At 40.0% G+C, this 26,764-nt stretch overlaps 1 protein-coding gene across 3 annotated transcripts in view; it reads right to left on the bottom strand.

Moving 5' to 3' along the window:
- The window catches only part of lrmda (leucine rich melanocyte differentiation associated), a 1,051,240-nt gene that overhangs the window by 59,697 nt on the left and 964,779 nt on the right, over positions 1-26,764 (bottom strand). The window lies entirely within an intron of this gene.

Below are 26,764 nucleotides of genomic sequence, written 5' to 3'. Positions count from 1 at the left end.
GTGTGCAAAAGACAACAAACTGCAAATACGAAAATAAAGAAATAATAATAATGATAAAGACATTAGCAATCAATATCAAGAGCATGAGATGAAGAGTCCTTAAAAGTGAGACCATAGGTTGTGGGAACATTTCAATGATGGGGTAAGTGAAGTTGATTGAAATTATCCCCTTTGGTTCAAGATCTTGATGGTTGAGTGGTAATAACTGATCCTGAACGTGGTGATGCGAGTCCTGAGACTCCTATACCTTCATCTTGATGGCAGCAGCAAGAAGAGAGCATGCATTGTGGGGGGGGAGGGGACCTTGATGCTGCTTTTGAGCGACAGTGTTTCACGTAGATGGTGGGGAGGGCTTTATCCCGTGATGGACTGAGCCATGTCCGCCACATCTTTCCTTTCAGTTAGTCCTGACGAAGGGTCTCGGCCCGAAACATCGACAGGACTTCTCCCTATAGATGCTGCCTGGCCTGCTGTGTTCCACCAGCATTTTGTGTGTGTTATTTGAATTTCCAGCATCTGCAGATTTCCGTGTGTCCGCCACATTTTGGAAGATTTTCTTTTCAAGGGCGTTATTGTTTCCAAAACAGGCTGTGATGCAGCCAGTCAATATACTCTTTAACACACATCTATAGGAGTTTGTCAAAATTTTAGATGTCATGCTGAATCTTCGCAAACTTATACGGAAGTAGAGGCACTGCTGTGTTTTCCTCATAATTACACTTACCAGGACAGTTCCTCCAAAATGATAACACTGAAGAATTTAAGTTTGTTGACTCTCTCCACCTCCGCTCCTCCAATGAGGTCAGGCTTATAGACCTCTGGTTTCCTTCTCTTGAAATCAATAATCTGCTCCTTAGTTTTGCTGACATTGAGTAAGAGGTTGCTGTTGTTGGCACTACTCAGCCTGATTTTCAATCTCCCTCCTATATGCGGATTCGTCACCATCTTTGATTCGGCCTACAACAGTGGTGTCCACAGCAAACTTGAGAATGGCATCGGGGCTGTTCAAAGCGAATAGAGCAGGGGGATAAGCACACAGCCTTGGGGTGCACCAGTACTCATGGAGATAGTGGAAGAGATGTTTCTGTCAATCTGAACTGAGTGGGGTCTGCAAATGAGGAAATATAGGATCCAATTGCACAAGGAGGTACTGAGGCCAAGGTCTTGAAACTTATTCATTAGTTTTGAGGGGATGATGGTATTGGGTGCTGAGCTGTGGTTGATAAAGAAAATCCTAATGTATGCATCTTCGCCGTACAGATGTTTCAGGGTTGAGTGAAGAGCCAATCAATTGGCATCTGCTGTGGAGCTGTTACATTGGTAGGCAAATTCCCAGACCGGTTGCTCAGGTAGGCAAATTAGAATGGATCCAAGTCACTTCTCAAGGAGGAGTTGATATGTTTCATCACCAACCTCTCAAAACACTTCATCACTGTGGATGCAAGTGCGACTGGACAATAATCCTTGAAGCAGGCTACCACGTTCTTCTTAGGTACTGGTATAAGTGAAGTCTGCTTGAATCGGTCGGGCGCTTCAGACTGCCAAAGTGAGAGGTTAATTATCTCAGTGAATTCTCCAGACAGTCAATCAAGTACTTAATACCCGGACAGGTACCCCATCTGGGCCAGATGCTTTTTGTTGGGCATCCTCCTGGATGTCAGCCTCAGAGACTGAAATCAAAGGATCATCAGGGGTTGAGGGAGTCGGTGAAAGTTCCTCCATGTTTTGATGGTCAAAGTGAGTACAGAGGCATTGAGCTCATCTGGAAATGAAGCCCTGTTGTCGCCTATGTCACTTGATAAGAGGTGACAGTATTCAAGCCCTGCCACAACAGTCGAGCATCCTTTGTTGATTCAAGTTCAATCCAGAATTGCCACTTCACCCATGAGATGGTTTTCCAGTGATTGTACCTGGATCTCTTGTACCCTTCTTAGTCACCAGATTTGAATTCCTCTGATGTGGCCCTCAACAGACTGCAGATTTTATGATTCATCTGGTGGGGGAAGATGGTGAATGACTTTGTGGGGACACACTCATCTACAAATGTTTTAATCAAGTCTGATGACAACCATGGGGTATTCATTCAGATCCACCATCCACAAGCAATCCCGTAGCCGCTCTTCTACCTCCTGAAACCACTTCTGCTGTCCTAATATCTGAAGCACATCATGGAAAGCAACCTCCCTTCCACTGACTCTCTCTACACTTCTCATTGCTCAATAAAGCAACCAGCATAATCTAAGATCCCACTCACTCCAGACATTTTCTCTTCTCACCCCCTTCCCAATGGGCAGAAGATACAAAAGTCTGAAAGCGCATATACCATGTTCAAGAACCATGTTCTACCCCACTGTTAGCAGACTATTAAATTGTCCTCTATCACAATAAGATAGACTCTTGATCTGACAATCTACCTTGTTATGGCCCTGCATTATGGTGACTGCCTGCCTATAACTGTAATATTTTCTTCTGCATTCAGTTTTTACATTCCCTTGTACTATCAGTTCCCTTGAACTGTTGCAATGAAATGATCAGTACAGATATCATGCAAAACAAAGTTTTTCTCTGTACCTCGCTAAATGTGACAATAATAAACCAATTAAATAGATTATTATTTACTTTGCTGAATCCATGAAATTGCCCTGCATCTGCAGAATTAACTCACAGGTCAGAGTCTTATTGTGTTCTGCACAAGGTTCTCTTGATCTTACTTAGAACTCAGTTTATGAACTGGGATATCCAATCATCTGAGTTATTTCTTTTGTTAAATCCTAATTCTTTAGGATTAGAACCAGAGACACAGCTTTTTATTGGCCTTTTCTCATTTGTACATATTTAGCTTTCATTAACTGGCTTATGCATGTTGTGAGTGTGAACAAAGTCACCAGAGTCACTGAAGCTGATGATGTAGAAGTCATTATTCATCACAACAAACAGATATTCTTCTGGAGTCCTGCTCGGTTAAGTCTCTCAAACTCAAAATTACATCGCATCTTTACACTCTTAAGATCAAAGGTAACAGTAGGTGATTCAATACAATTTCAATAGGTGCAATGACATTATTTACTTCAATATATTGGGTTGACAACTAGTTCCTTTGAAGTACATATTTACAGTGGAAGCACATTGTAATTGATAAGATACCTCTGAAAGATCAAACGTCTTTGCTGGGAGAAATTAACTAACACAGATATTCTAAAAACTTCTGAGGACTGAGACCCAGATGCCCAACTATTGATAAATCAGCTATTTGATGTGCTAAGTGATAGTATCAATCTGGACTGCAAGCTTCCTTGAGCTTGCTTATAATGGTGCAAAATACTTAGAACCATAGTTGCCTAGATTGATGCAGGTCAATTAACACAAAATTTTTGTCTTAACGTTTGCCCAATGCATATGCAAAAGTCTCATGGTCACAATTTTGCATATCATATCTCTTAATCTGTGGGCCAGCCTGTGCCCGACAGACTATATTGTTTATTTGCAAATGTGTGCTTTAAACTTCAGTTTACTGCCTGCAATATATAATTTGCATTAAGAACTAAAGACCGGCTCTTGCTTGAATTAATATCTGCTATACTATCCATGGTGCTCCCAAACAATGCACAATCTGGTCTTAATTTATTTAACCAATGGGAAATGTATTTCCTGCAAGCAGCATGACAAAATATAGAACTACTCTTCCTCCTGAGGTGAGATATAGAGGAATAAAGTGCTGACGTTTCAGGCAGAGTCCCTTCATCAGGGCCCTATTCAAGTGCTAAACCTGAAATGTCAGCTCATTTTATTCCCTTCCATAGATGCTGCCTGATCTGCTGGCTTCCTCCAGCATTTTGGGTGTGTTATTTTCGATTTCCAGCAACTGCAGAAGCTCTTATGTTCAAACTGAAATACATCCAATAAATTCCTAAAGTGACTATTGTGCATTCGAACACTGTAGATAATTTACATATTGTAAAGTTCCACAAACAATAAATGAGTAACTGACCAGTTAATCAGCATTTTGCCAGTATTATCTTAGGGAGAAACATTAGATGGGATATTAGATAAATTTTTGTTCATTTCCAAACACTGTGGATGTCCGTATTCACTCCACCAAGCAGATTATAATCTCATCCATAGCCTCTGAACATGCAGCACTTTTTCTTTAAGCAATGAAGCATTACCAGTGTCATAGACTCGCAGAGCACTCAAACAGGCCCTTCAGCCCCTCTAATATATGCTAAACAGATATTCTGCCTCCAAGTTTGAATCCAGCCAGCTCCCTTACACGCTTTCCATTCGTGCTGGGTGAGCATCGAGCTAGCAATTCGGCCTCATAAAAACAAGAAAGCCTGCTAAAAAAACAAGCACCGTCACAATGGCGTCCTGATGACTCCGCTCGGAATTAAGGGCTTTCCTCTTCTTCTTCTTCAGATATTTTGCCTATTCCCATCGACCCGCATCTGAACTATAGTCCTCCATAGCTCTTCAATCCATGCACTAGAATCATAGAGCACTACAATACCGAGCAGGCCTATCGGCCCCTCCAGTCTATGTTGTACTGTTAGGCTATTTACTTATTTAATTTATTTAGAGATACATTGTGGAACGAGCCCTTCCAGCCCAACGAGCCACACTGCCCAGCAAACCACCTATTTAACACCTTACCACAGGACAATTTACAATGACCAATTAACCTATTGAATGGTACGTTTTTGGACTGTGGGAGGAAACCAGAACACCTGGAGGAAACCCACATGGTTCTGCTATTCCTATTGACCTGCACCTGGACTATAGCGCTTCATATCTTTCCCATCCACGTACTAGAATCATGGAGCACAGAAACAGTCTATTTGGGCCCTCCAGTCCATGTCATACTGTTATTCTATTGATTTAGAAATACATTGTTCAGCAGGCCCTTCCAGACCAACGAACTCCACAGCCCAGCAACCCACCTACTTAACAATGGTCCAGTCACAGGACAACTTACAATGACCAATTCACCTATGAACCGGTATGTCTTTGGACTGAGGGAGGAAACCAGGGCACCTTGAGGAAACCCTTGTGGTTCTACCTATTCCCATCAACCCACGTCAGGCCAATCACCCTCAAAACCCCTCCCATCCGTGCACTTATCCAAACTTCTCTTAAATGTTGCAATGGAATGTTGATGTAATCTAGACTGCGTGCTCAAATCCAAGGGTGAGAGGTGTGTAAACCAAACATTGTATTTGAAGCCGCACAGAATTAATATTTACTTTAGTTAAGTGATGACTGCATTCATTAATAAAGCAGTAATGACATTGTGATAACAGACACAATTATAACACAACAGCAATAATATATTGAAATGTCAATACTTTATGAGAAAATGAATAAACTAAGAGTGAATTCATGCACTCCACTTAATCCTAATCATTCCACGGAGCACTAACTTAATTTTCTCCAAGCGCATAACATTGCAAATTAAAGATAATATATTTACTTCATTAATAAGCGCAAACATTCTATTGCAGTTTCACTTTACAGGCAAAGATGTGAAACCCTGATATTTATTCTTTTTTCAATTTGTTTGGTAATGCATGTTAATTATTTTGAACCTGGGGACATAAATTTCAGCAACGTGGCAGTTTCTTTTTCTCTTATAATGCACAGTTCTAGTTACCCCCATCATTCAACAAGGACCATTTCAGCAGAACCATTAATTTGACACACTCGTTAACAGAAATCTCTCAGGGCAACCGGATTTACATCAACTGTTTGACCCAAATGTCGGTGTTTTATAGATTTTTTTCCCCGACACAACGATGTAGTGTGTACCCAGAACTCTACGCTTCTCAGATAAGCAGCTTGACATCCACAAAGTGACAGACATCAATAGTAATCTGCCAACGTTACCCGTAACTGGACTCCCGACAGCATAATCCACACCTGCATGACTGGAGGACGAATGCCTGGTTTTGTGCCCAAAAGAAACAACCAACACTTATTAGATGTCACCCTGCCTGATAAGTGGTCCGTTACTTTCTAGTTTACATTATTATGCTTGCTTTATTATGCCTTCGGAAGCCTGATACCTCAATACCTGAGGGTCTAGTTTCTGCCACCAAACGATGATTTAACATGACACTGGGATGGAAAACAGCGAAAAGGGATGGGAGAAAAAAAAGAATAAAGAATCAAAACAACCATGTTTGGCTCACCGCATGGGGTGTGCCTATCAACATCAATAACTGTTAGCTCCAAACCTAATGTCACATTGATCGAAAAGGAAGATCACTCAAAGAAGCAATGTCTGACTGGGAGATATCATTCCTATGTGAGCCCTTCCCTCAATGCATAATCCCCAGCCTTGTCATTGTATGACCATCAGAGACTCGTGTATGGATCCCTGACACGTAGAATAATAATTATTGTACATCACGGCTCTGAAAGTCCAATCATGCATCTTCACTTGGCAAAGGCTCTGAGAGTCAATTACTTTATTGACATGCAATCTTCATAAGGAGAGAAATATTGTGCATGTAAGGTCATCTGGTTATGAAGACGTATTATCATATTATCTACATAAAGGTTGTAGGTCCAGAGCCTGACAAAGCTAATTACAGCAATACACGATGCAGGGCTCTCAGTATATTATGTACTTAACTGCATGATTGTATTTTCTAGTTGAGAAATGTAGGCAACATGATTAAGCTGCAGTGTCATACGCAGGGCAATGTAATTTTCTTCTTCAGACATGATAACCAAACCTTGGAAACATCAGCTGCATAGAGAGGAGCTTTTAATATTTTCTCTGTCATAATTCAAACAGTTCTGCATGGCACTTCACCCACTGGTAAAAGTGGGGTGTGAGGAGGCAAGAAGCTCTGCTCAGTGGAACGTAACTGCTGTTTAAAATTTGGCGTTGGCACGAAGTGAACGGGACTGCTGGCTCTCGGCAAACATCAGAATGATTGAAAATGAAGGTTAGAGAGTTCCTGGACCAAAGGAGCAGGTGGAATGTTTGAAATATTTGCAGTAATATTTGAGTGTGAAGCTAACGACTTCGTGTTGCCAAGCCAGCTAACTATTTTGGTGGGGTACTGATCTGTGGTGGCAATAGTACAAGGACCCATCACGAGGCTGTCTGATAGTAATTACAACTTGAACAACAAAGCTACCAGAACTGGCTAATGATGATTCTGGATAGATCCATTTTCAGGTTCAGATTCAGACCGATTTATTTATCACATGTTGATGAAAACATAGAGCGAAATGCGTTGCTTGTGTTAACAACCAAGGCAATCTAAGGAGCAGTCTGTAAGTGTTGTCACACATCTTGGCAGTAACATAGCATGCCCATCAGGCTGATGGAGTAGATTCAGCTGTAACCTCTAAAAGCAAACGAGATACATATCGGTAAAGGAAGTACATGCGCAGCTCTTGGGACAGGGTAGGAGAATTAGATTGCTCTGTCAAAGAACTAGGACAGCTCCAAAGAGCACCAGACCATAAGACATACAAGCAGAATTAGGCCATTTGGACCACTGAATCTGCTCCATCATTAATTACCCCCTCAACCCCATCCTCATGCTTTTTTGTCGAAACCTTACTAATCAGAAACATATCAACCTCTGCTTTAAATATACCCATTGACCTGGCCTCCACAGCCATCAGTGGCAATGAACTCCACAGATTCACCACCTTCTGCTAAAGAAATTCCTAAATTGGATTTGGAGGCTGTGCCCTCTGGTCCTAGACTCCCCCCACTTTAGGAAACAGCCTCTCCATGTCCATTCTATTAAGGCCTTTCAATATTCAATAGGTTTCAATGAGATCCTCCCTCAATCTTCTATACTCCAGTGAGTACAGGTCCTACCAGCCCAACAAGCCACACTGCTCAGCAACCCATCTATTTATTCCTAGACTAAATAACCAATTAACCTACCAACTGGTACATCTTTGGACTGTAGGAGGAAACCAGAGCACTCGGAGAAAACCCACAGCGTTTCACAGAGGATATGCCGAGACTGTTGGACAGAATGCTGTTGGAATTGAACTCCAAACACCCCAAGATGCAATAGCATCGTGCTAACCACTATGCTACTGTGGCATCCATTTTCAGGTATTAACAGTAAATGTACCAACCCGTACATTTTTGGAATGCGGGAGTTAACAAGAGCTCCTGGAAGAACTCACACGGTCACGGGGAGAATGTGCGAACTCCTTTACAGGCAGCCATGAGATTTGAACCTGGCCTGCTGGCACTGTAAAGCGTTGTGCTAACCACTTCGCTACCATGCCACCCTAATATTCAATAGATTTCAAGAAGATCATCCTTCATTCGAAACTTCATCAAGCACATATTCTACTGTGCTGCATCATTGAATGATTTTATGTTCCTGGCTGTTAACTTTAGCAAATCCCACTTCCAAGATCCAGTCTGCCAGTGTTAAAGATGCATATCTTTTGCAATAGGAAGAGAAGTTAAATCCAATGGATTCCACACCCCAATTACATTTCACAGCTTGCAACACACAACAAACTCTGCTTCCCTTCCTCAACCTAAACTCCTGAAACAGATTTATTTTGTTATATGTCTCTCTGGAAGGGCAAAAATATCTGCTTCATTTGTTATGTATCAGGGATCTTATTAAATAAACATTTTGGTTTCTAAAAGTAAAAGTCTTTGCCAGTATAGAAGTTAACCATTACCTTTTAAGCTATTTTAGTTACGAGTTCTGTGAAAATGAAGGAAGTTACAGAATGAAATCATAATATCCTGAAATCAACAGTTAAAATTGGATTCACTGAACTGTATGATCTTGTAGTGACATTGCATGTCAAAACTGATCACCCAATCAAATCATGCAATAGAAATGAGTTGTCCTTATTTATTAGAATGATGAGCGATGATGTACCATACATATAAAACTGGAATGTACAAATTCCGTGACAACCATAACCATACATGTTGTTTAACACTAATTAACAAAATTTAATTTCCAGTTGACAACATAATTATCACAATCAGAGAGATTATTGCTCTCTCTCTAATGTTAGATATGATATTTGCATCTTCTGCCTCCTTTTTTTATCAATACACTTTGCATTACAATAGGGTTTTATACTTTAATATATATTAAATTTGATTTATTGGGATAAATATTTCTCTGAGCCAGCAGTTTTTATAACACAAATCATACTCTAATTATAACATAATTAAGGGTAATTGGGTATGGCTTGGTTTTCCTTTAAACTGACAAGCTATTCCACATCTGCCAGGACATTAATATTTCTACATTACTCAAAGAAAGTCAAGCACTTCCCTGGAATAGCTGATATATTGGATTCTAACTAAGCAATGACATGAGTCCAATCAGGCCCATGCCAGACCAGCAGCTAAAATACCCAGACCATCTGGATGTCTGTCCCATGATAAATCTCCATGATAAATGTCTTCGTTTTGATGTTCGAAAGGAAATACAGACCTGCTCAAACTTTTGGCAGAGCTAAAAACATGTTGGTAACACTAGAATGGAACTCAGATGTCTAAACTAGACCGAGGTCATTTCCACGCTAATCATTATGACATGTGAGCATTGTTTCATTCCAGAAATAATCTCTTTAGAAACTCTGAAAATAATGAAAAAAGTTCTGACACACCATAACTTTTAACATACTTGCACCAAAGAAATGAACTGCACGTTTTCCCAGCATGGTATGGCGTGGTATGGAACTTTTTACTTGTCACCATTAATCACTGCCCTAAGTATTATGTATTTTTAGATAAACTGAGAGAAGTGCAGCTCCATTTTCCCTTTAGCCTTTCTCTGCCGATTTTCTGTAGTTGCAGGAAATCGATGGGTCAAAAAAAGTAAAGAAAACAATACATGTGGAACAGAACAGATATTTCACCAAAAGAACAAGAATATAACATTTTTTTTCACGTATGATTTCAAGAGATGAACTAAAAATCTGTAATAGATTTGTTAAGGGTGATATTGATGAACCCAGACTTGATGAATTTTGCTAATATAAGCAATAAAACCATTTTGATATAAAGTGGTTTAAAACACAGTAAATTCAGAGACTATTACCCTCAATTAAATGTTTGTGGAGAAGAGTCTTCACACGTAATGCCTCTGCGACAAGAACAAAGGTAAGACTCCCATTCTAAACATGTTTGTGTGGCAGTATATCCCCACTGTTAGAAAACAGGGTAAAGGCAATGGTGCAATTTGTTTTTGCCATCAGCAAGCCTCAGTAGTAACTATCAGGAGGTTCAGTGAATTAACCCGACTGGTCACATCACCTTCTAGTATCGAGGCATCAATACACAGACTAAATACACAGGCTGCAGAGAATTGTGGACTGCCGACTCCATCATGGACACGGCCTTCCATACTATCAAGGACATCTGCCAAATGCAGTACCTCAAGATGGAGGCATCTAGCGTTCAGGACCCTCCAAATCTGCAACATGCTTTCCTCTTACTATGACCATGAGAGAGGAGGTCTAGGAACCTGAGCACCCATGCTTAATGTTTTTAAGAACGGCTTCTTCCCCTCCACCATCAGATTTATGAATGGTTTAGGAACCCATGAAAACACTACCTCACTATTCTGTTTTTGCATTCTTTATTTATTTATAACTTGGAACAAATATTTTATGTCTTGCACTGCACTGCTGTCACAAAACAACAAATTTCATGACATATGTCAGTAATAATAAACCTGATTCTGATGCTGATAAAGCTAGATTTTATACCTTTGACACAGGGTAACCCTACTGGTCTCTCTGGTGTGTCTACCGCTCAAAAGTTAAATCAAACAAGGAGCTATTATATATTAATGGGCTCTGAGCAAGGATTACAAAAGGCCTGTTGTAGCTGTGTGGTTTAGTAAAAAAATTCTACAACTGTAGCTATAAATTATTGAGATTTAAACAGGTTTTGTTTTACATTCTTAAGCCCTCTTCTCTTCACCTGCTGTAAATAGGTTGAAGGGTTGAGTTGAAGAGATGGTCTCCCTTTTACTTTCACCAACACAATGGTATGTACGGGTGCTCAGGATATCTGACTTTCTTGATTCTTTCCCACCTGCCACCATAGCTCATTTTTAATTGCTCTATATTTTGTTGATAGATCAATTCAGGGAAGTCAGCCCAATACAAAACAATGGAACTTTCCACAACTTGAGTCATGCCATTAAAGGGAAAAATTGCCTGGTCAAAACATAGTGAGAGTCAAAGCCAAGTGAAGTAGAATATAAAACCCGCAAAGTCGTGTTACAACTTGATAAAGTAGAAGTTTGGTGAGACTTGGAGTATTATGCACAATTCTGGTCACCACACAACAGGAAGGATGTGTCTACACTGGAGAGGTTGCAGGGAAAATGTTGTCTGAATTGGAATGCTCCAGTTATAAAGTGAGACTGGGTTTTACATTTGTTTGGAGAGGAGGAAGCTGAGGGTTGAAATGATAGAGGTGTATAAAATGATGAGGGGGATGAACAGGGTTAAATAGTAAACATCGTATTCCCATGATGGAGGTACGAAAGACAGGAGAGCATAAGCCTACACTGAGAGGTAAGGGATTTATCTGAGAATTTGAGGGTGAGTTTGGTTGGAGGCTAGAATGCACTTCAGGTGGAGGCAGATACTCTCATGACATTGAAGAACCATTTAGACAAGTATTGAACTCTAAAGGCATAGAAGTCCATGGACCAAACATGGGCAAATGGGATTAGTCTAGGTAGGTACCATGGGAGGACTGCTTTTGTGCTGTAAAAATCTCTGACTCCATACTGGGTTAGTCACCAATGATGAGTAGTTTGAAATTTTATTTTGATTTTTTTTTAAATTTGGGATTGGTTTATGTCCATTGTTGTCAAGACCATAAGATATAGGAGCAGAATTAGGCCATTTGACCCATCAAGTCTGATCTGCCATTTCATCATGGCTGATTCATTTTCCCTCTCAGCCCCAACCTCCTCCCTTCATTCCCTGACTAATCAAGAATCTATCAACCTAATGACTTGTCCTCCACAGCTGCCTATGGCAATGAATTGCCCAGATTCACTTCTCTCTCACTGAAGAAATTCCTCCTCATCTCAGTTCTAATTGGACACCCCTTTGTTCTAAGGTTGTGTCGGCTGGTCTTAGACTCCCCATAATAGGAAACATCCTCTCTTTATCCACTCTATCTAGGCCTTTCAGCATTCGACAGCTTCCAATGAGATCCCTCTTCATTGTTCTGAATTAATAGCTAGGCATATTGGAACTTGATTGAAAATATTGAAAATGTTTATCATTAATAACTTTAAATCTAACAAATCTGTATCTTGTGACTAATTCCGCCTCAATAGTTGAGGCACTTTTGTGAGGTTTGCACCGTCCAAACATATGAAGGTCATTGTTGTTAGAAGGTCAAGAAGTCATGTGATAAGATGATGTGCTTTCAAAAAAGAAATTGAGAATATAAAGTTATTCCCTTGTATTAATGTTAAAGCAGTGGTATTTAAAACTTTCTTCTCAGAAAGGCCTTCTTCAAATATTAATATCCTCATAGGAACCATCTGTTCTGGTGTCTGAAAGAATGTTGGCTTGGTCAAGGGTATCAGAAAACATTTTCATTAGCTGACTGAAACAGAAATGATGTGTTGATAATTCACAGAATATTTTGTTGCCAGGATTGTGTCTGCCCATGAATTTGGGATGGGACTGTGCCTGTGATTCATGAGCCAATTTACTCAGTTAATAAAAAAAAGTGCAGATGCCTGAAATCTGAAGTAAAACCAGAATGCTGGAAGTTTGTCAAGCAGGACATGTGGAGAGAAAAGGCAAGGTTGATGTTTCAGCTTGATGACCTTTTGTCATTCCGTTGTGGTAAACGCTATTAGCAGTTGAGGGGCTAAATGCTATTAGCGATAAATGCAACATGATTACATCTTCAGCGAGCGGGTTCAATTCCCGATGCTGCCTGTTACTGAGCTGTATCTCTAAATAAATAAATCTCAATTTTAACTCTATTCCTTTAATTATCGGTTTGGCATGGAGGAGCCAAATGCACAGGGTCAGAAAGAAGCTGCAGAAATTGGCCAACTCAGCCAGCTCTATCGTGGGCCCTAGCCTCCCCCTGCATTGAGGACATCTTCAAAAGGCAAAGCCTCATGTAGGCAACATCCATCTTAAGGTCTACCATTATTGCTACCATCAGAGAGGAGGGGCAGGAGACTGAAGGCACATACTCAACATTGTAGGGCCAGCTTTTTCCCTTCTGTCATCAGGTTTCTGAACAGACAATGAACCAACCCACGCACACTAACTCACTATTTTTTGGCTTTCTTTTCAAATGACTTTTTCAATTATATATATACTATACACTTCTTATCAATAGACAATAGACAATAGGTGCAGAAGTAGACCATTCGGCCCTTCGAGCCTGCACCGCCATTTTGAGATCATGGCTGATCATCTACTATCAATACCCGGTTCCTGCCTTATCCCCATATCTCTTGATTCCCCTATCCATAAGATACCTACCTAGCTCCTTCTTGAAAGCATCCAGAGAATTGGCCTCCACTGCTTTCTGAGGCAGTGCATTCCAGGCCCCCACAACTCTCTGGGAGAAGAAGTTTTTCCTTAACTCTGTCCTAAATGACCTACCCCTTACTCTCAAACCATGCCTTCTGGTACTGGACTCTCCCAGCATCTGGAACATATTTCCTGCCTCTATCTTGTCCAATCCCTTAATAATCTTATATATTGCAATCAGATCCCCTTTCAATCTCCTTAATTCCAGCGTGTACAAGCCCGGTCTCTCTAACCTCTCTGAGTAAGACAGTCTGGACATCCCAGGAATTAACCTTGTGAATCTACGCTGCACTTCCTCTACAGCCAGGATGTCCTTCCTTAACCCTGGAGACCAAAACTGTACACAATACTCCAGGTGTGGTCTCACCAGGGCCCTGTACAAATGCAAGAGGATTTCCTTGCTCTTGTACTCAATTCCCTTTGTAATAAAGGCCAACATTCCATTAGCTTTCTTCACTGCCTGCTGCACTTGCTCATTCACCTTCAGTGACTGATGAACAAGGACTCCTAGATCTCTTTGTATTTCTCCCTTACCTAACTTTACACCGTTCAGATAATAATCTGCCTTCCTGTTCTTACTCCCAAAGTGGATAACCTCACACTTATTCATATTAAACGTCATCTGCCAAGTATCTGCCCACTCACCCAGCCTATCCAAGTCACCCTGAATTCTCCTAACATCCTCATCACATGTCACACGCCACCCAGCTTAGTATCATCAGCAAACTTGCTGATGTTATTCTCAATGCCATCATCTAAATCGTTGACATAAATCGTAAACAGCTGTGGTCCCAATACCGAGCCCTGTGGCACCCCACTAGTCACCACCTGCCATTCCGAGAAACACCCATTCACCGCTACCCTTTGCTTTCTATCTGCCAACCAGTTTTCTATCCATGTCAATGTCTTCCCCCCAATGCCATGAGCTTTGATTTTACCCACCAATCTCCTATGTGGGACCTTATCAAATGCCTTCTGAAAATAAGTATCGTAAATTATAATTTTTATGTATCGCACTGTAGTGTATTCACAAAGCAACAACTATCACAAAATATGCAAATGATATTAAACCTGATTCTGATTCTGAAATGCTGCTCGACTAGCTCAGTAAACAGTCTATTTAAAGAACAGAGGGAATAAATTACAGCAGCATCTCCCAGAAATTCCTCCAGAAATACTCAGTGAGTGAAATTATTAACATAAAGTCAATCTCAGCTATTAATTCACTGTAACAATTAAGTTTGATTGTCAGGAGAATTACTTAACCATCTCACTGATACATTGTCACCATTTGCAGATAAAGGATGACCCATCTCTTTGATGAATAGATTGTATTTTCAGGATTTTCAGTTTAACTGCACAAACACAAGAGATTCTGCAGATACTAGAAATCCAGGGTAACACAAACAAAATCATAAAGGGTCCAAATTGTCGACTTTTTTTTCTTTTCCATAGATGCTGCCTGACCTGCTGAATTCCTCCAGCAATTTGTGTGGGTTGCTCCACTTAACTACAATTTTGCACGTCTCTTAATACAAGTATTAAATTTTATTTCAAAACTGTATATTTCTAAGGATCTTTGATGTTCTTTATGTTTGCTCAGCACACAAAGAGGAAGCACAAATAATCTTGGTAAGAAATGGTCATTAAACCCACCACGCTCACTCCTACACCAGCTTAGCCATAAGGAAACATTTTGCAAAGTATCTCTCTTCCATGTCCAACAGTAACTCAAGCAATAATTTTGTACCTTGCACGGTACTCCACTCTATTTATCCTTGACCAGTTTGGCACAGTATTTACGTGGTCCCAGCAGTTTTAATTTTACATGGGGTTGCTGTGCCAAGATTTTTATGAAATTGCCTAGACTTGCTAGTATGGCAGGAAATCTATACAAGCAGAAGATTTGTACAGCTTGTACACATTTCCCAGGACATTTCTACAATTCTGAACAGATGTATGAATAATTTATTCATTAATTTGAAAGTTCTGAGGTAGATGAAGATACATCCCACAGATGGAAATGTATCAGTTTTATGTTGGGTTGGCAGTCAACTAGCTCAAAATCCACCTTTTCTTATCTTAAGCTGAGAACAGAACTACAAGGCAAAATCTTTTTCTACTGATTGAAAGGAGTTGATTGCCTTATAAAACTCTTGTGCCAACTCTTTCAATCACAGGAAATTTACCGAAAGTACAATGGAATAGGAAAGGAGGCAGACACTGTATTGTAAAATGCAGATTAGTGCAATAATATCTGCAATGCTTTGAAAATGGGAAATTTTCAACAAAGCGATTAGAATTATAGAAACCTGTACCTTTCCATTTGAATTTTTGAAAGTGCAACAGATTGCAAAAGATATACCTGTCTCAGGGGAAATGAACTATCATTGAACAAACCTTGGAACAGTAAAATCCCAACCCTCATAAAATCAGATCATCAAAAGGCAACAGAACATCAATCCTACAAGAGAGTAAACCATTATAAAATAATTAAACTATTCCAATCAAATTATAGATGGAACATCCAGAGTTGCATAAGGAAGTGAACAATGTTCTAATCAATTTAATGATTAAACTTCATGCTTTTGAATATTCTCTTATATTTATTGTGCTATTGGCATAAAAATTAAACCCTACTCTCTTTAAGCTTAGTAAGGTTTTGTCGCATGAACAAAGTAACCAGAGAGAAGTAGATGGTAGATATGAAGTAGTCTCTTTATTTGACATCTGAGACACACCAAGCATCATACTGAGACCCTTTTGGAGGGAGAGGCCTGCTTGATGCAACACTACATGACATTCTCTATGCTAAAGGTCAAAGAACAATTCGATATTTACAATGCACAGTATATGTGCAATGCTTTAATTGAACCATATATAATCTCTCTCTCTCTGCCTCCAATCTCATTGTCCAGATTTGCATTTTAAATTTAATCTACAGTCCATATTCAGATTTAAGGATTGATGGCTGAATGTAGTTTCTGAAGTTATTTGCTGTATGTCCTAATCTGTATTCCCCCCCCCAAAAAAAAACACCCTAAAATAAGGAAACTCCTCTGTCCTATTTTAATTTTATTTAGAGGGATACAGCATAGTAACAGGACATTCTGGCCCAACAGGTCCGTGCTATCCAAGTACACTCATTTGACCAATGCACCTACTCACACAACTATCTTTAGAACCTGGGAGGAAATCAGAACACAGTGGAAACAGACATAGTCCCAGAGAAAATGTACAAACTGCTTACAGGGCAGTGGACGAAGTGGAGAGCAGTGGAATTGAACCTGGTTTGCTGACACTGCAATAGTGTTATGCTAAACACTACACTATCACACCACCCTAACATCTTGAACAAATTTATGCTTGAAAACCTATGCTTCCAGCTTCAACATAGAATGCCCACTATTCACTAACCCTAACCCATATATCTTTGTAAGGTGGGAGGAAACTGGAGCACCAGGAGGAAACCCACAGGATCACAGGGAGAACATACAAACTCCTTACAGACAATGGCAGAACTGAACCCAGGTCACTGGTGTTGTAATAGTGCTATGTATTTACTATGCTACCACACCAACCCTAGTTTAATTGTTGATACTGAATATCAATAATTGTAAATAATCTAATAACAATCAGATTAATATTATTCATCATTTTAAGTAAATGCATCATGTCTCTCCCTGATCTTTCAGACAACAAACATTTTCAGTACTTCTTATATTTAGTTTAGCTTTGGAAGTCTAAATTTAAATTTACTCTGTAAATGCACAAAACAATTTCATTGAGAGTTGGACATGAATTATGAATTGTCATAGTTGAGGTTTTCCAACAAAAGAAAGATAACTATCTCTACTCACAAATACACATTGATTCAAAATGAAAAACAAAAATACTCTGGGCGTTGCATACCCAATTGCAGAGATGATGGTGCTTAAACAAATGGAACACAACATCCTTCAGCTGAATCATTTCCTACTTCTCATTGTCTTGTGCTTACAAAAAATTATGATAAACACTTGAAAGTTTCCTCCATGTGGATGAAATCACATCCAGCAAAGCAGACTTATATGCAGTAGCTGTGTCATGGAGAGTGTATTGACTGGCTGCATCATGGCCTGGTATGGAATCACAAATGCCTTTGAATTGAAGACCTGACAATCAGCCCAATCATGGGTAAAGCCCTTTCAATCATTGAGCACATCTGCATGAAACACTGTCGTAGGAAAGCAGCATCCAGCAACAGAGATCACCACCACCCAGGTCATGCTTGCTTCTGGCTGCTTCCATCGGGTAGAAAGTAGAAGAGTCTTGAGACTCACACCACCAGACTCAAGAACGTTACTGCCCACAACCATCAGGATCCTGAACAATTATTCAAAATTACTATTCGAAAATAACTTTTAGAAAAACAGAGGGCTATGTGGTAGGGTAATTTTAGGCAGTTTCTAGAGTAGGTTACATGGTTGGCACAACATTGTGGGCCGAAGGGCCTGTAGATTTCTATAATTCTATGAGCTACACTCACTTACCCATTAATGGAGATGTTCCTACAACTAATGATCTCACATTAAGGACTCTTGATCTTGTTATTTATATTTGCATGTGTTCATTTTGTTATCTTCTATACTCTGATCTTTCATTGATTCTGTTATAGTGATTATTCTCTTAAATTTAAGTACGCTCGCAGGAAAATGAATCGCAGGGCTGTATATGGTGACATACATGTGCTTTGATAATAAATTTACTTTGAACTTTAGAATATCTTTTCCAATTGGAGATTTGTTGATATTTGCTGTTTTAGCCATCACTTTCCTGTCAGCTGGATAGTTGTGGATGAGGTGTAGAATTAAGTTACAGTTGTGTGTGCACCAGTGAGCTAGGCAGGATTAAATTTGGGCTTTCAATGTCTCTGCATACAGTATACAACTTTCCAAAGTAAGTTCTTAACATTTTATTTGCAATGCTGTTTCAGAAATGCCAATTGTAACTCAGAAGTGTCCACTTCCCGTTGAATCATCAGATATATGAACTCAAATCCTGATGCAACACTCTGGTGAATTCCTAAGGGAGTGCTGCATTGTCACTGTACGTTTTCAGGGGAACAAAATAACTTCTGTAGCACTATTAACATGTATTTCTTTGCCATTTATAGATATGTGCTTTGCTCAAATCACTCAGTTAAATTAAAACAATAATCATACACCATCAGGTTCATTAGCAGTTATTGCCCATAACCATCATGTTCCTGAACCAGTGTGGATAACTTCACTCACCTCAACTCTGAACTGACTCCACAACCTGTAGACTCACTTTCCAGGACTCTACAACTCACGTTCTCAGTATTATTCATTCACTTATTTATTTATTATTTGCCTGATTTGTCCTCTTTTGCACATTGAAAGTTTGTCAGTCTTTGTTAAGTAGTTTTTCATAAATCCCATTGTATTTCTTTATTTTCTTGTAAATGCCTGGAAGGAAATGAATCTCAAGGCAGTGTATGGTGGCATATATGTACTTTGATAATAAGTTTCCTTTTAACATTGAGTCCTCATCAAAAGTACTCCATTAGATGCAGAAGGTTTAACCTATTTGAAAAAACAGCATAGTCCCTCTTTCTCCTGTTTTCTTTTAAAAGCGTTTCTCCCCAATCACCTGTCTATTTGTAGTGCAAAACTTGATCTCTTATACCTACTCTTCAACCAATATTACAATGGAAACACAGCATTATCACCTTGTTTATGATGCTCATATTTTGCCTCTTCCAGCTACAATTTCTACGGTTACAATCAAAATTCAATTTTCAAAGTACATTTTATTATTAAAGTATGTATACATTATACAACCTTAAAATTCATCTCCTAACAGGCAGGCACAAAACAAGGAACCCCATATATGTGAAAAAAGACTGTCTAACAATAACACTACATTTCAAAAACACCTAATTGCCAGCCAAGAGCATTGGGGCACACTGATACTATGGAACAGAAGTCGTATGTCTTTCTTGTTGTTGTTCCTTGCCTCATCTTTTGGTGCAACAGGTGGCAACCTTGCCATTTCTTTAGCATTTTGTCTATTTTTTATGAGGCCATGTTGCTAGCTCAACACTCAACCCAGCACATATGGAAAAAGTGCAAGGAGCTGGTCAGATTTGAACTCTGGACCACTCTTCTGAAGGCTAATGCTAATGCCACCACACCATTGGCTGGTTATGTCTTTCCTTGGTGAGATTATAATGGCAGCAATACATCATCCAATGAGATCGATGCAGATACAAACTGATGTAAAGAGAACTTATCAGTAAACAGAATCTACTTAAAGTGCAGAGGAATCATAAATATCAGGATTTTCACCCAAAAGCATCAATGCACTGTAATTTGTCCAAAAAAATTACAGTGAGTTGAGGATAGTTAAATACAACTTAAAACCATAAAGTCAATCTCAGTAATTTTGTGATCTGAGCTCATCCCATTCTTGCTGAGTGTACTATTGTCATTAAACTGATATTCTTCTTAATGCAGAACAGAATTCTTGAGTGTGATTTCTGAATGTAGATTCTTCACTCTTTTTCCACTGTACTCAGTCACACTAATGACCATGTATCTTTCTGCTTTTCACCAATTATCTTGTAAATATACATGAGAGAATTTTGGACTGAACAATATAATCTTGATGACTTATCATCACTGTGAGGAAAAAATAACTGATGGCAATTCTGTGATCTTTATTACTTAAGACTGTAATAATTTTGCTCGATCCATGATACAATATCTTATTCACACCCAATTTAACTTTGCACTGCTCAAGTTTATGGAAATATACATATGTTTATATATGTTTATCTTTGTTGTAAGCACAAGTTATAATTATTAACTAAAAATCTAAATGCAACAATTTAAAAAATGAACTGTAGGTGACCAGCTCCATCTCAAATGTCAAGGAAAATTAATTATCAAAGCACATATACATCACCATAAACATTTCCTTAACATAAACATTACATTATTCATTTTGTTGCAGGCATTTACAGGAAGATAAAGAACTACAATAGGATTAATGGAAAGCTTTACATTTCAAAGACTGACAAACATCCAATGTGCAAAAGAGGTCAAATACTGCAATAATTAAAAAAAAATAATACTGAGGCCATGAGTTGTCAAGTCCTTGAAAGTGAGTCTATAGGTTGTGGAGTCGGTTCAGTGCTGAGGTGAGTGAAGTTATTCATGCTGGTCAGGAGCCTGATGGTTGCAGGGTAGTAACAAACCAACATGTCGTGGTGGATTAAAATGTTGTTGAGATGTGGCTAATCCAACTTCTTCTGCCAAAGGCAATATTCAAAACTTGACATGACAGAAGTTATACTCTGACCAAACATGTTCAACTATATCGAGGCCAGGAAGGTATATGGTGCATTGATATTTAAAACCCACACTGATCATTTCTCAACTCTTAGGTTTTATGAAATCATTCCATTCTTAGGACCTCTCAGGTGACATTATGATTGATATATCCTCTTTTCTGACTGGTAACATTTCATTGACTGAATCTGATACATTCACAAGAAGATGTATTTATCAAATTCCATCCAGCAATTTGGGTATTGCTCACTATTCTCATATTATTTTAGTAATCTGGACTGTACTACTAAATACTTTTGCTTATTATTAGAGTTATAGACTTATACAGCACAGAAACAGGACTTTGGCACAAAATATCTTTAATTTTATTTTATTGAGACACAGCATGAAATAAGATCTTCCAGCCCTTCGAACCACGCTGCCCAGCAATCCCCCAGTTTAACCCTACACTAATCACAGGACAACTTACAATGAGCAATTAAACTACCAACCAGTACATCGTTGGACTTTGGGAGGAAACCGGAGCATCCGGAGGAAACCCCCGCAGTTACAAGAAGAACATACAAATTCATTACAGGCAGCAGCAGAAATTAAACCCGGGTCGCCTGTACTGTAAAGCATTGTGCTGTACACTATACTACCATGCCATCCATACTAACCAAATTGCCTACCTGACCTTGTCCCATTTTCCTTTGTGTGACCCATACTGTATATCCCCGAACATTTCCTACCCAAGTTCCTGCCTGAATGTCATTAAAATGTTATAGTTGTACCTGCCTCTACCACTTTCTCTGGCTTCCCATTACAAATTCCCACCACCATTCATGTGAAAAACTTACTCCTCAGGACTCATTCCAATCTTCAGGAAGGCTGTGGATAGTATTGAAAAAGTGCAGAGGAGATTTACAAGGATGTTGCCTGGATTAGAGGGTGTGCCGTATGAGAATAGGTTGAGTGAACTTGGGCTTTTCTCTTTGGAGCGATGGAGGATGAGAGGTGAGCTGCTAGAGGTGTAAAAGATGACGAGGGGCATTAATCATGTGGATAGCCAGAGGCTTCTCCCCAGGGCTGATACGAGGGGGCATAATTTTAAGGTCCTTGGAAATAGGTACAGAGGGATGTCAGGGGTAAGCTTTTCACACAGAGCGTGGGGGTGCGTGGAATAGACTGCTGGTGACGGTGGTGGAGGTGGATACAATAGGGTCTTTTAAGAGACTCTTAGATAGGTAAGTGGAGCTTAGAAAAACAGAGGGCTGTGTGGTAGAGAAATTCTTGGCAATTTCTAGAATTGGTTACATGGTGGCACCACACTGTGGGCCGAAAGGCCTGTAATGTGCTGTAGATTTCTATTTTCTTTGTCCTAAACCTATGACCTCTAGCTTTAGACTCCCCTAATTTGGGAAAAGAACTGCAATTTCACATACCTCCATAAGGTCACCCCTCAGCTTCCTATGCTCCAATGAAAACAGTCCCAGTCTATCCAATCTCTCCTTATAAAACAAGTCCACCATCCCAGTAACAACTTTATGAGGCTTTTCTGCATCCTTTCCTGCTTAATCACACATTCCCTTTTGACAAGGATGTGCAGCAATGGCTCAAGTGTGGGTGGAGAGACACGGAAGTGGGTTGAACAGTTTTAATAAGAACTGTGCAGAGCAAAAGGAAAAATAATAAACAATAGGCCAACAGGGCCATTAACTAAGACTCTCAAACTAAAGCCATTGCCAGCACTGTAGCTCAGAAGCAGTAACTTAATACAAACTAAACTCCGCTCCTTTACAGTGGCAATCTAGTTGGAGTTGTCTTTCTTGGAATGAGGACTAAGACAAGCATGGAGCACAGCTCCCGCTGTGCTTCGTCCAAGAGTCGTCCAAACTGAAATGAAAGGAAGGGAGTTAAATACAACCACATTGGAACACTAATTGGCTGGAACGTGCATACACACAATCGTATTTGCCGATCCTGTTCAACTGCCTGCCTGCGAGGGCACTCAGACTCCGCAGCAGAGTCCGTGGTTGTGATAGGGCCCTCTCCTTAGGCGCAACTCCCAAGCCTCCAGAGACCTTTGCCCAGTGGAAGTCTAGGGTGAGAGAATCCAGGATGTTGTGAGCTGGAACGCAAGGATGTTCTTCAGGGCCATGCCCCTCCCAATCCATGAGATACTGGACCCTGCCCTGCACCCTTTGTGATGCCAGGAGGAGCCACACAGAGACCAGGGAACCATCCACCAAATGGGGAGGAGTGACTGGAGCAAGTAGGGAGGCAGTCACTGACTTCTACTGGGTGAATATTCATCAATGGTGGTAGGTGCAGAATACGACACACTCGGTTGATAGACTTCTCCACCACAAATGGTCCTACGTAGTGTGGGACCAACTTACAGCACTCAACTTTCAAAGGAAGATCTCTAGATGCCAGCCACCCTTACTCCCCTGGTTTGAGAGGCCTCACCTGCAGGCAGAGCAAATCAGCCTGTCAGGCATATTGTTTCTGAGTGTAGAGCAGTGACGCCCTGTCCTACCTCCACGTGTGCTTGTAGCGTAGAACCAACAGTTCAGCAGCAGGGATTTCCAAGTCAATGTTGTGTTCAGGGAAGAGAGGTGGCTGGAATCCCTTTTGGCATTCTGAGGTAGACAGGCCAGTGGAGGATGACTAGAGATTATTGTGGACAATCTCTGCCCAAACCAGTTGGGAATTCCAGCTGGGGCTGGAAGAGACAAGACAATGCAGGGTTGTCTCTAGCTCGTGATTCACTCTCTCAGTCTAGCTGTTAGATTGGGGGTAGAGATCTGAGAAGAGGCTGGCTGTGGCTCCCAAAAGAGAACTGAAAGACTACCAAAAATGAGATGAGAACTGTGGTCCTCAATCAGACATGGCGTGCAGCCTGAACATGTTTTGAACCATGAATGGGCGGTTTCACAAGCCAGTAGGAGCTTGGAGAGAGCAAGGAAGTGAGCAGCTTTGGAGAACCGGTCCACAACTGCCAGAATGGTAGTGTTTCTGTCTGATGGAGGCAAGCCAGTGATAAAATCCACTGAGAGATGGGATCAGGGTCGGTGAGGCACAGGTAGCAGGGAAAGCAGGGTGCTGACAATTCATCAATTACAAAGAACAAAGAATTATACACAAAGAAGAATTATATATTATAAAAGAGACAAAAAACAAACACTGGATGAAATGCCAAAACATCACAGCTGCCATCTTGGGCCTCGCTTGGGCACCACCTACCTAGCTTCCTTGATGACATAATCATGTTATTTTTCTTGTAGAATTATCTGTGTCAAACATGATCATAAGATCAAAGGCAAGAGATTTTAAAAAGGACATCAGGGGAAGCTTCTTCAGGCAAGGCTTGGTGTGTAGTTGGAAAGTAGAGGCTGAGGCAGACACAATAGCAAAATTTAAAAGCTATCTAGGTATGTGCATAGAGAGGAGGAACTTAGGTTCAATCTGGACAGATGGGACTAGCTCTCTGGGTAACACAGTTGGCACATCCTTGCTCTATGACTCTGACTCTAAATAACAACTGCTGTCTTTTTTTGCTTTTCATTTATGGAGCGAAGTAGATATCTCTCTGGATGTGATCTCTCGACTATGGTTCCCTGACACTGGTACATGTAACAGAAGCCGCTGGATAAAGACCAAGATTATGAAGGGTGACTGAATTTCCCTACCATTTCCCGTACTTCATTTTCCTTTGCTTGAAACTCCTTATGAAGTACTCGGCAAGAAAATAGGGAGACATGCCCAAAAGGCAAAAAAAAAGGCAAAAAATGGAATTTCAATCCATTTACAGAAAAATCATGGCAATATTTAGAAGGTGGATCTAGGAAAACAGATATGAAATTAACCGAAGGAATAGGATTATATTTTTGCATTCTAGTCGTGACATCAATGACAGCGTTCTTTAAATAATCTGTTTTAGAGTCATAGAAAAGTACAGCACAGAAACAGGACTTTTGGCCCATCTGAACCATGTTGAAACCATTTAAACTGCCTACTCCCATCGACCTGCACCAGGACCATAGCTCTCCATACCCCTACCATCCATGTACCTATCCAAACTTCTTTAAACATTGAAATTGAGCTTGCATGCTCTGGCCGCTCATTCCACACTCTCATGATATAGTGATTTTCAAAGTTTAATGCAAATATATTATCAAAGTACGTACTGTATATGTTACCATATACTGAACTGAGGTTCATTTTTATGGGGGTGTTCATAGTAGAAGCTTCTCCAAGACTTTCTCATGAGAGATGAAGATGGATAAGGCTGGACAACAAGGCTCTTGTGAATCTGTATAGGCCAGTCCCCTGTACAGTGGATACAATGGATTACAGAAACATAGGTGGACTCCAGCCACAAGGTCATCCATGGCCTATGCTCCACTGGGAGATAATGCTCAAGAAGAAGAAGAATTCATAGTAGAACAGAGAAATACTATGGAATCAATGAGAAGACTACCTACACATTAAGACCAACAAACAACCAATGTACAAAAAAGAAGACAAACTGTGCAAATACAAAATAATAATAACAAATAATTACATAAATAAATAATACTGACAACATTAATCTGTGAACAGATATTCCATAGTTGTTAGTTATTTGTAAAATAGCCAGCACACTCCTTCTCTCTTGAGAACAACAGGAAATTACTGAAGTCCACAATGAAGCAAAAGGATGTTTTGTTTGACATTACATGCTAAAGTACAGCTGTCCTCCAATTTCAATGTTCCAGTAAGGGAAACCTCAAAGCCCAAGAAAAAGCCTACAAAAAGTGGTGGATATAACTCAATCTATCACAGGAAAAGTACCATTGAGCCTATCTACATAAGAAAACAGCTTCATTATCCATTAGCCATGCTCGTTGCTCACATTTGCAATAAAGAAGGAGATGCAGGAGCCTTTGGTGCCATACAATCAGGTTCAGGAACAGTTAATATCTCTCAGCTATCAGGCTCCTGAACCAGTGCGGATAACTTCACTCATCTCAACACTGAACTGATTCCACAACTTATGGACACACTTTCAGTGTGTATATGTATGTATGTAGATATTATGTGCTATTTATTTGTATTTGCAGAGTTTGTGTTCTTTTGCAGAATGGTACTTTGTCAGTCTTTATGTGTCGTTTTTCACTGATTCTGTTGTATTTCTTTATTCTGCTGTGAATGCCTGCAAATGGGTGCCACGGTAGCATAGCAGTTAACATGATGCTATTACATCTTGGGGTGTTCCGGAGTTCAGAATTCAATTCTGGCATCCTCTGGTATCCCCGTGGAATGTGTGTGTTTTCCCCAGGAGCTCTGATTTCCTCCCACAGCCCAAAGATGTACTTATTTGGTCATTGCAAATTGTCCCATGATTAGGTTAGATTTATTTGGGGTTGTAGGGTTGCTGAGGCTGCGTGGCTTAAAGTGTCGGAAGGACGTAGTCCACATTGTATCACTAGGTAATTAAATACAAGAAAATGAATATCAAGGCAGCATATTGTACGGTGACATATACGTACTACAATAATAAATGTACATGAAACTTTGACTTTGATATTAAACCCCAAAATATCACAATCCCAAATGTTGAAATATTCAAATAACCTGTTAAGACAGGAGTAAGCGTGTCAACACTGTATCAAGGCAGGTTAAAGTACAGCCAGACAAATGGGGTAAGGAATGAGTTTTGCGCTTTACCAATGTAATGCCCTGGTTCACATGGTTCATATTTTCTCTCTGTTATGCTGTTCTGTTCTGTGTACTGTTTCGGTTACTGTTGAAGGTAAGAGATAGGAGAATTGTGTGCCATTCAATTAGGATGGCCGGATTTAGGGGAGGTATCTCCGGTG

Source organism: Hemitrygon akajei, chromosome 21 (genome assembly GCF_048418815.1).
Source record: "Hemitrygon akajei chromosome 21, sHemAka1.3, whole genome shotgun sequence".
NCBI lineage: Eukaryota > Metazoa > Chordata > Chondrichthyes > Myliobatiformes > Dasyatidae > Hemitrygon > Hemitrygon akajei.
This window is presented reverse-complemented; position numbering and strand designations above follow the sequence as displayed.